The sequence below is a fragment of the Sapajus apella genome, unplaced genomic scaffold, assembly GCF_009761245.1.
Source record: "Sapajus apella isolate SASKATOON/1434 unplaced genomic scaffold, GSC_monkey_1.0 scaffold3, whole genome shotgun sequence".
Taxonomy (NCBI): Eukaryota; Metazoa; Chordata; class Mammalia; order Primates; family Cebidae; genus Sapajus; species Sapajus apella.
The window spans coordinates 65,880,975-65,892,114 of record NW_022436943.1 but is presented as its reverse complement, the minus strand read 5'-3'; the positions used below and the strand labels follow the sequence as shown (position 1 = coordinate 65,892,114).

Below are 11,140 nucleotides of genomic sequence, written 5' to 3'. Positions count from 1 at the left end.
ACCTGAGTTCAATTTCTGTGTTTTATCTTCGGTTGTTTGTGCTTTTCCTGAGCTTGTTTTTTAAAAGCACTATCTGCCTGTGATTCCAGCACTTTGGGAGGCTGAGGCAGGAGGATCACTTGAGGACAGGCGGTTGAGACCAGGCTGGGCATCAAAGTCAGACCTTGACTCTACAAAAAGTTTAAAAATCAGCCAGGCATTGTGGTGAGCACCTGTGGTCGCAGCCGTGGTAAGCTGGAAGGATTGCTTGAGCCCAGGAGTTGAAGGCTGCAGTGAGCTGTGGTCGTGCCACTTTGCGGCAGCCTGCGTGACAGAGTGAGACCCGGCCTCAACAAACCCACCCCAGAAACCGTGATCTAATTCAGGGTCATAAAGATGTATACCTGTGTGTTTTTTTTTAAGAGTTTTATAGCTTTGGCTCTTACACTTGGTCCACTTTGAGCTAATGTTCCGTGTGGTGTGAGCAAGAGGTCTACTTTCATTCTGTGCCTGTGGATAGTCAGCACCCCTTGCCGAAAAGCCTGTTCTTTCCCCGTTGAGTGGTCTGACGCCCTTGTTGAAGTCAGTTGTCCACAGGTGTGTGGGTTTATTTCCGGACTCCGAGTGGACCTTCTAGTCTCCATGCGGTCCTTATGACAGTGTCCCACTGTCTCCGTCACTGTAGCTCTGAAGTTTAGAAATCAGGAAGTATGAATCCTCTAACTTTGTTCTTCTTTTGTTAAGATTATTTTGACCCTGGATCAAACAATATAGGTCCCTTGTATTTCCCTGTGAATTTTAGGATCAGGTTGTCAATTTCTGCAAAAACGCCAGCTGGAATCGTGATGGGGATTGGATTGAGCTTTTCGGGGAGTATTGCTGTCCCAACCACATGAAGTCAGCCAGTCCGTGAGCACAGGATGGCTGTTCATTTATTCAGGCTGCCTTTAATTTCTTTGGCATTGTTTTACAGTTTTCAGAGTATAAGCTTTATATCTCTTTGGTTAAATTTATTGCTCAGTATTTTATTTTTTGATGCTATTGTAAATGGAATTTTTTTTTTTTTTTTTGAGACGGGGTCTCACTCTGTCCCCTACACTGGAGTGCAGTGGCACGATCTTGGCTCACTGCAAGCTCCGCCTTCCAGGCTCAAGTGATTCTCCTGCCTCTGCCTCAGCCTCCTGAGTAGCTGGGATTACAGGCATGCACCACTACTGTCTGGCTAATTTCGGTATTTTTAGTAGAGAGAGCGTTTCACCATGTTAGCCAGGCTGGTCTTGAACTCCTGGCCTGAAATGATCCACCCACCTCGGCCTCCCATAGTGCTGGAATTACAGGCATGAGCCACCACACCCAGCCTTTTAAAATTAATTAATTAATATTATTTTTTTGAGACAGAGTCTCGTTCTGACACCCAGGCTGGAGTGCAGTGGCATGATCTTGGCTCACTGCAACTTCTGCCTCCTGGGTTCAAGTGATTCTCCTGCCTCAGCTTCCTGAGTAGCTGGGACCACAGGTGCCTGCCACCACATCCAGCTAATTTTTGTATTTTTAGTAAAGACAGGGTGTCACCATGTTGGCCGGGATGGTCATGATCTCTTGACCTCGTGATCTGCCTGGGTTGGCTTCCCAAAGTGCTGGGATTACAGGTGTGAGCCACAGCGCCCACCTTTTTTTTTTCCCTAATTTTTTTGAGACAGAGTGTTGCTCTGTCACTCAGACTGGAGTGCAGTGGTGCAATCTTGACTCACTGCAACCTCCACTTCCTGGGTTCAAGCAATTCTCCTGCCTGAGCCTCCCAAGTAGTTGGGATTACAGGTGTGTGCCACCAGGCCTGACTAATTTTTTGTATTTTTAGTAGAGACGGATTTCACCAACTTAGCCAGGATGGGCTCGATCTCCTGAACTTTTAATCCGCCCGCCTCGGCCTCCCAAAGTGCTGAGATTACAGGCGTGAGCCACTGCGCCCAGGCTGGAATTGTTTTCTTAAATTCATTTTCAGTTTGCTTGTATCTGCTGGTTAGAAATATATCTGATGTTTGCGTATTGATCTTATACTCTGCAACTGTGCTAAATTTATCTATTTACTCTAATGGTTTTTGTGGATTCTTTAAGTTTTTTTTTTTTTTTTTTTTTTTTTTTTGAGAGAGAGTCTCACTCTGTCGTCCAGGCTGGAGTGCAGTGGTACAATCTTGGCTCACTACAACCTTTGCCTCCCAGGTTCAAGTGATTCCCCCACCTCAGCCTCCCAAAGAGCTGGGATTACAGGTGTGCGGCACTACGCCCAGCTAATTTTTGTGTTTTTTAAAGTAGAGATGGAGTTCTGCCGTGTTGGCCAGGCTGGTCTCGAACTCCTGACCTCAGGTGTCCACCTGCCTCGGCCTCCCAAAGTGCTGGGATTACAGGCGTGAGCCACTGCACCTGGCCTGGGATTTTCTTTTCTTTCTTTTTTTTTTTGGTGGGGGTTGGGACGGTTGGCGGGGGGACGGAGTTTCGCTCTTGTTACCCAGGCTGGAGTGCAATGGTGCAATCTTGGCTCACCGCAACCTCCGCCTCCTTGATTCAGGCAATTCTCCTGCCTCAGTCTCCAGAGTAGCTGGGATTACAGGAGCGTGCCACCATGCCCTTGATTTTAGTGGGAAGCTTCCTGTCTTTGACCATTGCATATGCAGTCTTTTATTAGGTTAAGGAAGTGTCCTTGTATACCTAGCTGTTTAGTGTTACCTGTAGTTTGAAAAGTCTGTGTGCTTTCTGTGGGTTAACAAAATTTTTGTCGCCCAGGCTGGAGTGCAGTGGCACGATCTCGGCTCAGTGCAACCTCCGCCTCCTGGGTTCAAGTGATTCTCCTGCTTCAGCCTCCTGAGCAGCTGGGACTACAGGTGCGTGCCACCACATCTGGCTAATTTTTTGTATTTTTAGTAGAGACGGGGTTTCACTGAGTTAGCCAGATTGGTCTCAATCTCCTGATCTTGTGATCAGCCTGCCTCGCCTCTCAAAGTGCTGCGATTACAGACGTGAGCCACTGCGCCTGGCTGGGCTAAAAGAATCTTAAGACTAAGACTGGGTGATAGATGCCTGGTGTTAAAGAAGTTGTTTTGTGTGTTTGTTTTAGACAGAGTTTTGCTCTTGTCCTCCAGGCTGGAGTGCAGTGCAGTGACCTGATCTCGGCTCACTGCAACCCCAGCCTCCCAGGTTCAAGTGATTCTCCTGCCTCAGCCTCCCAAGTAGCTGGGATTCCAGGTTTGTGCCACCATGCCCAGCTGATTTTTTTTTTTTTTTGGTACTTTTAGTAGAGATGGGGTTTTGCCATATTGGTCAGGCTGGTCTCAAACTCCTGATGTCAGGGGATCCACCCACCTCGGCCTCCCAAAGTGCTGGGATTACAGGAGTCAGTCCCTGTGCCTGGCCAGGAAGTTTTTATGACACTTGTTAAAGATGGTAAGGCTGACTTTTACAGGAGACGCTGCTGTAATGGGGTTTTGCAGTAGAGGAGAGAGATTGAGCCCAACTCCAAATACAACAAGGACATGTGGGATGTGAGCTGAGAAGCAGAGTTGGAACATGTTGAGGGAGATCAGATACCAAGCGTTGGGGGTTTTCACTGAGCCGACCAGCACCAGCGGGAGTCTTGCTAAAACTGGATGAAGTAGGTCAAGGTCTAAGCCAAGGTCAGGCCTTGCCAAAGAGGGGGACTCAGGAGCCAGACTCAAGTTTGGTCAAGGACAGTCTCTGTCAGTAGGGAGTGCTTATAATTCTGCTGCTGCACATGCCTGAAATTTTCTAAAATAGTAAATGTTCTAAAAATCGAAATGAGATTACATTAAAAATAAAGAGAACCCAAAAGCCTATTCAAATGCATTGCACTTTGTTTCAATTGTGATTTACAGAAAGATTGTTTTAAATGGTGAGACAATTGGGGAATTTGCGCACTCTGTGGATAGTCAATAATAAGGAATTTGGTTTTTGGGTTTTTTTTTTTTTTTTTCTTTTGAGACAGAGTCTCGCTCTGTTGCCCAGGCTGGAGTGCATTGGTGCGATCTTGGCTCACTGCAACCTCTACCTCCCAGATTCAGGTGATTCTCCTGCCTCAGCCTCTCGAGTAGCTGGGATTCCAGGTGTGTGCCACCACGCCTGGCTAATTTTCGTATTTTTAGTAGAGACGGGGTTTCACCATTTTGGTCAGGGTAGTCTTGAACTCCCGACCTTGTGATCCACCTGCCTCAGCCTCACAAAGGAATTTGGTTTTTTAAAGTGTGGTAGTGGGCCAGGCGCAGTGGCTCACGCCTGTAATTCCAGCACTTTGGGAGGCCTTGTCGGGAAGATCACCTGAGGTCAGGAGTTTGAGACCAGCCTGGACAACATGGTGAAACCCCGTTTCTACCAAAAATACAAAAATTAGCTGGGCATGGTGGTGGGCGTTTGTAATCCCAGCTACTCAGGAGGCTGAGGCCGGAGAATCGCTTGAACCTGGGAGACGGAGGTTGCAGTAAGCCAAGATCGTGCCACTGCACTCCAGTCTGGGCCACAGAACGAGACTCAGTCTTAAAATATGAAATGAAATAAAGAAAGTGCGATAGTGTCATAGTGGTCGTGTTCTTTAATTTTTTTTTAATGGAACACTTAACGAATTTGCTGTCATCCTCACACAGGGGCCATGCCAGTCTTCTCTGTATTGTTCTGGTTTTAGTGTGTATGTGCTGCTGAAGTCAGCCGTGCTGTGGTCTTTGAGGAGGACTTCTCATCTTTGGAGATAATTGGAAATGCCTGCCGGTGAAACGATACTTTGTCGGAGTTGCTGGGAAGAACCCAGTGGGGAGAGGAGAGGGTGGGCACTCAGTGGAAAGAGATGGGATGTCAGCTGGTAAGTTTTGAGTTGGTGTAATGGGCTTGTGGGAGTTTATTAATACTTGTCAAAATCAAATGAAAATACACAGATGAGGCCTGGTGTGGTGGCCCACACCTGTAATCCCAACACTTTAGGAGGCTAAGGTGGGCAGATCACCTGAGGTCAGGAATTCGAGACCAGCCTGGTCAACATGGTGAAACCCCGTCTCTACTGAAAATACAAAAATTAGCTGAGTGTGATGATGCGTGCCTGTAGTCCCAGCTACTCAGGAGGCTGAGGCAGGAGAATTACTTGAGCCCAGGCGGCGGAGGTTTCAATGAGCTGAGGTTGAGCCACTGCACTCCGACCTGGGTGACAGAGCAAGACTCCATCTCAACCAAAAAAAAAAAAAAAAAAAAAAATACACACACACACACACACACACAGACAGATAGATGAATCTCTAAAGAAAATGTTTTATTCAGGAAAACAGAATTGCAGTATTGCAGTTCAGGCATACACACAGACCTGGGTGGTCTTTGGTTCCCAAAACAAAGAGCGTGCTAGGGTTTTATTGGAAAGAGAAATGTTACCTGTTGTTTTGAAAGAAAACGCATTGGCCCTAGTAAAGTTTTGGGGAGCTGGCACGCTGGGATGGATGAAAGACACAGAAGGTAAAGCTAGTCTTTGGGTCAGGCGGGTTGTCTGAGCAGGTGTACCTACTGGTGTTGTAAGGTTGCAGCGGCCTTTCCAGCAGCTGGGGTTGGGGGAGCTCTGGGAGCAGGTGCCGTGCCTAAGAGCGTCTGAGATTTTCTCTAATGAAACATTAAACAGAAGAGGCTCCTGGGCCCACCTGTTGACTTCTGGCGGGTAATTTTGTGGTGAGCTGAGAACCCACACCCTGAGGAGAGGCTCCTTGGGCGATCTTGGCTGCTGCCCTGGAGACCAAGGTTCTGCCCTCTAACCCAGCCGCTAGTGTTCTGTGCAGGCATAAACAACGCCTGGTCATAGCTCACAGTTCTGCAGGTCAGATGCCCTGAGTTTAGGGGCTCAGGGGCCGAGTCGGGGTGCGCTGGCCAGCTGGGCTCCTGTCTCGAGGCACCAGGCTTCCGGGGGTTGGGGCAGTCCCTGTAGCCGTGGGACCGAGGGCCATTTTCTTGCTGGCTGTCAGCTGGGGTCCGTTCTCCGTGCCCTTCCACATGGCCCTTCATCCTCTCAGCCAGCAGAGGCACCTGGATCCAGTTTCTGACGCTCTGTCTGTCACCACCTGAAGGAAACTGCTTTTCAGCGGTGCATGGGGTTAGATCAGGCCCACCTGGAGGCCCCCCATCTGCCATCAAGCACAGCAGTGACACTGGGTGAAATGTACTGGCCTCCTTAGGACCCTCCTGCCACACCCCTGCAGGGCACCCCTTTCCATGCCAGGATTAGCAGGACACACAACTGGGCTTGTGGGGGAGGTCTGGCTGGGGGGGTCTGTCCAGGAGTGTGGAACAGAAGGGCCACAGAGTCTCGTGGCGTCCCGGGCCCTCTCAAAGCCACGACTTGGTTTCTGTAAGTTCTCTTGTGCCCAGTGTGGTCTCATGCCCTTACCACCCCTTGTGCTGTCCTCTGTGTGGGCATCTTCTTGTGATTTCCTCACATGTGTGCTGCTCTCTATTTGTGACAGTGACTGAGGGACTTTGAAGCAGGAGCTGGTGGGAGTGTCTTTGGATGGGGTGGGCCTGGGCTTTCCCGTGGGCTTTGCCCTGACTGGGCCTCTGCAGGGTGGCAGGGCTTGGGGGACAGGACTTTCCAACTCCAGGAACTCTGCTCTTAACACCGGAGGCCTTGGGTGGAGGTCTTCTCCAGAGGTCTTCTCTCTGTCTGCATAACGTTTGCAACAGGCAGGTAGCCCAGCCTGTAATTCTAGCACTTTGGGAGGCCGAGGCGAGCGGATCACTTGAGGTCAGGAGACCAGCCTGGTCAACATATAGCGAAACTCCGTCTCTACTAAAACAAAAATTAGCTGGGTATGGTGGCATATGCCCAGCAACTTGGGAGGCTGAGGCAGGAGAATCCCTTGAACCTGGGAGGTGGACGTTGCAGTGAGCCAAGATCATGCCATTGGACTCCAGCCTGGGTGACAGAGCAAGACTCCGTCCCCGTCTCTAAAAAGAAGTGAGTCCTTTGGGAGGTGATTTTTCTCCGCCCTTGTGAATGGATGATGTCGTTCTCTCGACAGTAGGTTTCTTACCACAGGAGTGGGTTCCGGATGGAAATCGTGCGTTTGCTCCGTGTCCTCCCTCTGCCTCGCCCGCTGGTTCATCTTCTGCCCCGGTGTGAGGCAGCAAGAAGCCCTCACCTCCAGATGCAGCTTCTTGATCTTGGCCTTGGCAGGCTCTGCTGAGCCAGATAACTGAGTTCTTTATAAATTGCCCAGTCTGTGCTATTTGTTACAGCGGCAGAACATGGACTAAAATATATACTGCTTCCTTTTATTTACTTTTCCAGAGATGAGGTCTTGCTGTGCTGCCCAGGCTGGCTTCCAATTCGGGGGCACTCGTGATCCTCCCGCTTCAGCCTCCTGAGTAGCTGGGATGCCAGGCACGCTGCCACACCCAGCACAGTCCCCTTTCTTATTCTCTGGTGCTGCGTTGTTTAAATAAATATATATATATTTAATCGTTTTGGGCTCTTGGCAAGGGAAAGTAGATTTGAGGGGCAGTGCCTGGTCCGAGAAGCAAGTTCCTGGGTGTCTCACGATCCCATTAGTTGGGTGGTCAAGTGCTCCCTGAGGCGAGTCCCTCTGGGTTTTCGGCTCCTGCATGTCCTGTCAGGAGTTTGCAGCAGCCTCATATTGGAACCTGGCACTTCCTCCTCACTCCTGAGCTTCAGGAGGCCTGGCACTGGCTTCAGAGCGGTTGTGGAGGTGAAGCAAACCCTCAGCCAAGAGCCCGAAGGGTTCCCCATTCTCTCAGGCTGGCATTGGACAGGAGCACTTTGTGAGAAGTGACCTTTACAGACACATTATTGACACATGAGAAACTGTACTCATTGACAGTGACCATCGGGTGAGTTTTGGCCAAAGCCACTGCCACGCTCAGAACGCAGATGTGTCCACACCCACTGGACCATCACCCCTGCCCCAGCGTCTCCCTGGCTGTGACTTCTGCAGGTGTTTCCTGCTGGCCTTCTACTTGGGCAGGGTCAGCCCCTCCAGAGTCTACCCCGTGACTAGTGGGTTGTTAGATAAGGGGTTGTTTGAAAAGCAATGCAATACTAAATGCTTTATAAGACTTCAATTTAGAAAGAGTGTTGATGATTTGGATGTTGCCGTTTTCCTGATGACTGACTTCATCACTGTGTTTTAAGTGTGAATTTGTTTCTTCTCTGTGTTCTGGTACGTCACGTATTCTTGTATATTTTATGAAAGACCTGAGTTGGTGCTAAACTTTTCTACTCAAACTAATGCAAGCCTTATCTGCATTTTAATTTAAAACAGTGAAAAACTCTCTGCTGAAGTGCCAGCCAGAGGTGTGGAAGTGTGGCCCGAGAGCCTGTTCCACGTGGGGTGTGAGTGACACCTCCCAGCAACGCGTGGCAGCCGGAGCCGGAGAGGCCAGCTGGCTTCTCTCTGTCTGCGTAGTTTGCAACTGTGTCCTCCAGAGACCTGCAGACGCCTCATGCTGGCATTGTTGGTCTCCTGTGCCTAGAGCTGGGAAAGGCAGCCACCAGGGACGCCCTGTGGCTTGCCTCCCACGGGGCTCTGCCATGTCAGGCGTGGGGGTGACCTTGGCTGCCACTGGGCTTGCGGGCTCTGCCTCAGCGTGTGGCTCTGTCCAGTGAGGGTCAGCTCCTTGGGAAGGACTGGCTGGTGCCTGCAGTGTGGTGTGTGTGTGCGGGAATTGGGACCTGTCTGGAGAGTCTCCCACGGGTCCCCTTTTTACAACCCCTGTGCTGTCCCAGGTAGAGCCAGAATCGTGTCACTGAGTTGGGATGAGGTAGAGAATGAGTCACCTTTTAACATGGCCCCTGGGTCTTTTATTATGTAAAACTTTAGCTGTCCCTTCTTTCTAATTTTTCCACCCAGACTATGTGCTGATGCCGGTGGCTGTGATGGACCCTGCCTGTGGCCGCAGCAGCTCTCCCGGTGCTGGGTGGCTCCTTGCTCAGCGCCCATCCACCCGTCTCCTGCTTGGCCCTGTTCCTATTGCTCACCTCGCTCAGCTGAGGTCGCTCCTCCTCCACTGTTTGGTGTCCTTGCCCAGTCAGTCATACCAGTTAACCTTAGGTGCTGGCCCTGCACTTCCGGATGCCATGGAGCCTGGCTTGTTGACGGGGCAACGTCTGCGCCTCCCCCTCTACGTCCCCCACCAGAGGGATTACTGGGGAGGGGCGTCTGGGAGTGGCAGGGATCACTGTGGGGTCTGTGTGACCATCTGTGTCCTTGTAGCTGGGGAATGGTGCCGTGTGGTGGGCAGGGGGCACAGGGGTTCTTGTTGAGTAAGGAGTGGGAGCCTTGCCTTTGTCTCCTGGGTGGGTGTGGGGCTGGGGGAGTCCCAGAGGACGGGGGGCCAGCTGCTTTGGCCAGCGGGGGTGGGGTCTCAGGGTCTGCCGGAGCCGCCTGAGCTCCTGCCACTGCTCTGGGGTAGTTCCTCGCCTGTCCCTCTGGTGGCCCTCCTCCCCTCCTTCCTCAGGCAGGAGGGCTAAGCTGGGCTGGGGCAGAGGAGGCCTCCCCTGGGACTCCAGGCCTCTGCAGTCAGCACACCCCGAGAGGAGCATGGGTGTCTGCCACCCTTCCCTCCCTGGTCCTCTCAATTCGGTGGAGCTGCACCTTCTGTCTTCTCAGGCACAGACCTCGGCGTCATCTTTGAGGGCTCCCCTGCCTGGATCCCACATGGAATCCATGCATTAATCCTGCTTGCCACCTGTGCTGTGGCAGGGCTTCCTTACCTTTCTCTGCTGGCCCAGGCCTCTGCCTCAGTAGGGCTCTAACATGATTTTCAGAAATCAGCCCCAAGCTGACCCCCGGCCCCTTTGTTCACTGCCCTTGGTTTCTGCTCCTGACAGAGGCCACAAAGGTCGAGGTCAAGAAGCCGTCTTCCAAAGCTCAGTTAAAACATTTGTTAGGTCCATGGAGAGCCGTCATTGCTTGGGTGGGGAGGTGAATCTTCCCTCCTCCTCTGGCGCCTCCGTGCAGGGGGCTCATGACCATGTGGCCCCTCTCATGGTGTGTACTCTGTTTTGGGCAAGGTTCCCAGGCTGCACGGAGGTCCTGCAAATGGGATGAAGATGGCCCTCAGTCCATGTGCCCGGGGCCCTGGAACCCAGAAGAGAGAGAAGGATGCAGCGCTGCAGGAGGTGCCCAGCCAGAAGGGGGCCTTTGGAGGGGACCTGGTCCGTGAGCTCATAGACGCTGGCCGGGGCGAGGGCTGTGTGGAAAGGAAGCACAAACCAAGAAAAAAGAAAGAAATTCCGAAGAGAAAGGGGAGAGAGGGCTTGAGGACAAATGTGTGGGGAGATGCATCCAGGCAGTGTGAGAAGCGGGCGGCGGGGACAGGAGGGGCAGGCCTGAGGCCCTCAGCTGTGGGGAGCAGAAGACGGGCCACGGTGGGGCCAGGGAGGAGCACACTTGGGCAGGCAGTGCGGATGGACAGAGCGGCCCCCACGGGAGAGGTGCGGAGCATGGCGAGGAGCAGGTGCACAGCGGGGATGTGGTGATCACCCCAGCACAGAGGAGGAGCCTGGGCGACGTTGAGGAGGAGCGAGAGTCACAGGGCAGGAGCTGAGCACAGAAGGAAGATGAAAAGACGTGTAGGTGGGAAAAACCAGGAAAGAAGGAGGTGGCAAATTAGGTAATGGCACCAAGGTGGGACAGGAGGCCTTGGTTTCCAGAAAAGAAAAGGAGGAAGACAAAACTGGGGAGGAAGGGACTCGAAGCCAGAGATAGGAAAATTAAAACACAGGACCTGGAGGAAGACAAAGTGCAGTGTGAGACTGAGCTGGGCGGGGCACCTCAGCCAGCGGGGTGGGGGGCGCTTGCCATTGCCCTGGGCGAAGGGCAGCTGGGAGGTGGGGGACTGGTGAAAAGCCCCAAGAAGGGAAAGCTGGGTGGCCGGAAGCCAGCTGGAGGCAGAGCAACTGGAAGGAGAAGCCAGTTGATGCTGGGGTGTCCACAGCGAGAGAAAACGGCCAGGAGGCAGCGAAGCCGCAGGGAGAGCCAGACAGACGGGGACAGCCAGACGGCGTGGGAGAAGGCCCAAGGCAGCAGGTACAAATGGTGCCAGCTCAGACCAGCCCAGGCCCACCTCCCCTCCGTGTCCCCAGGGGGAATGCTGTGTAGACCAGCCCAGG

General features: G+C 52.3%; 1 non-coding gene across 1 annotated transcript; it reads right to left on the bottom strand.

Moving 5' to 3' along the window:
* Window positions 1-4,584: 4,584 nt before the first annotated feature.
* LOC116536022 lies at window positions 4,585-4,690 on the bottom strand. Its single transcript, XR_004262439.1, has one exon. It is a non-coding gene; the product is annotated as a U6 spliceosomal RNA (small nuclear RNA).
* Window positions 4,691-11,140: the final 6,450 nt, after the last annotated feature.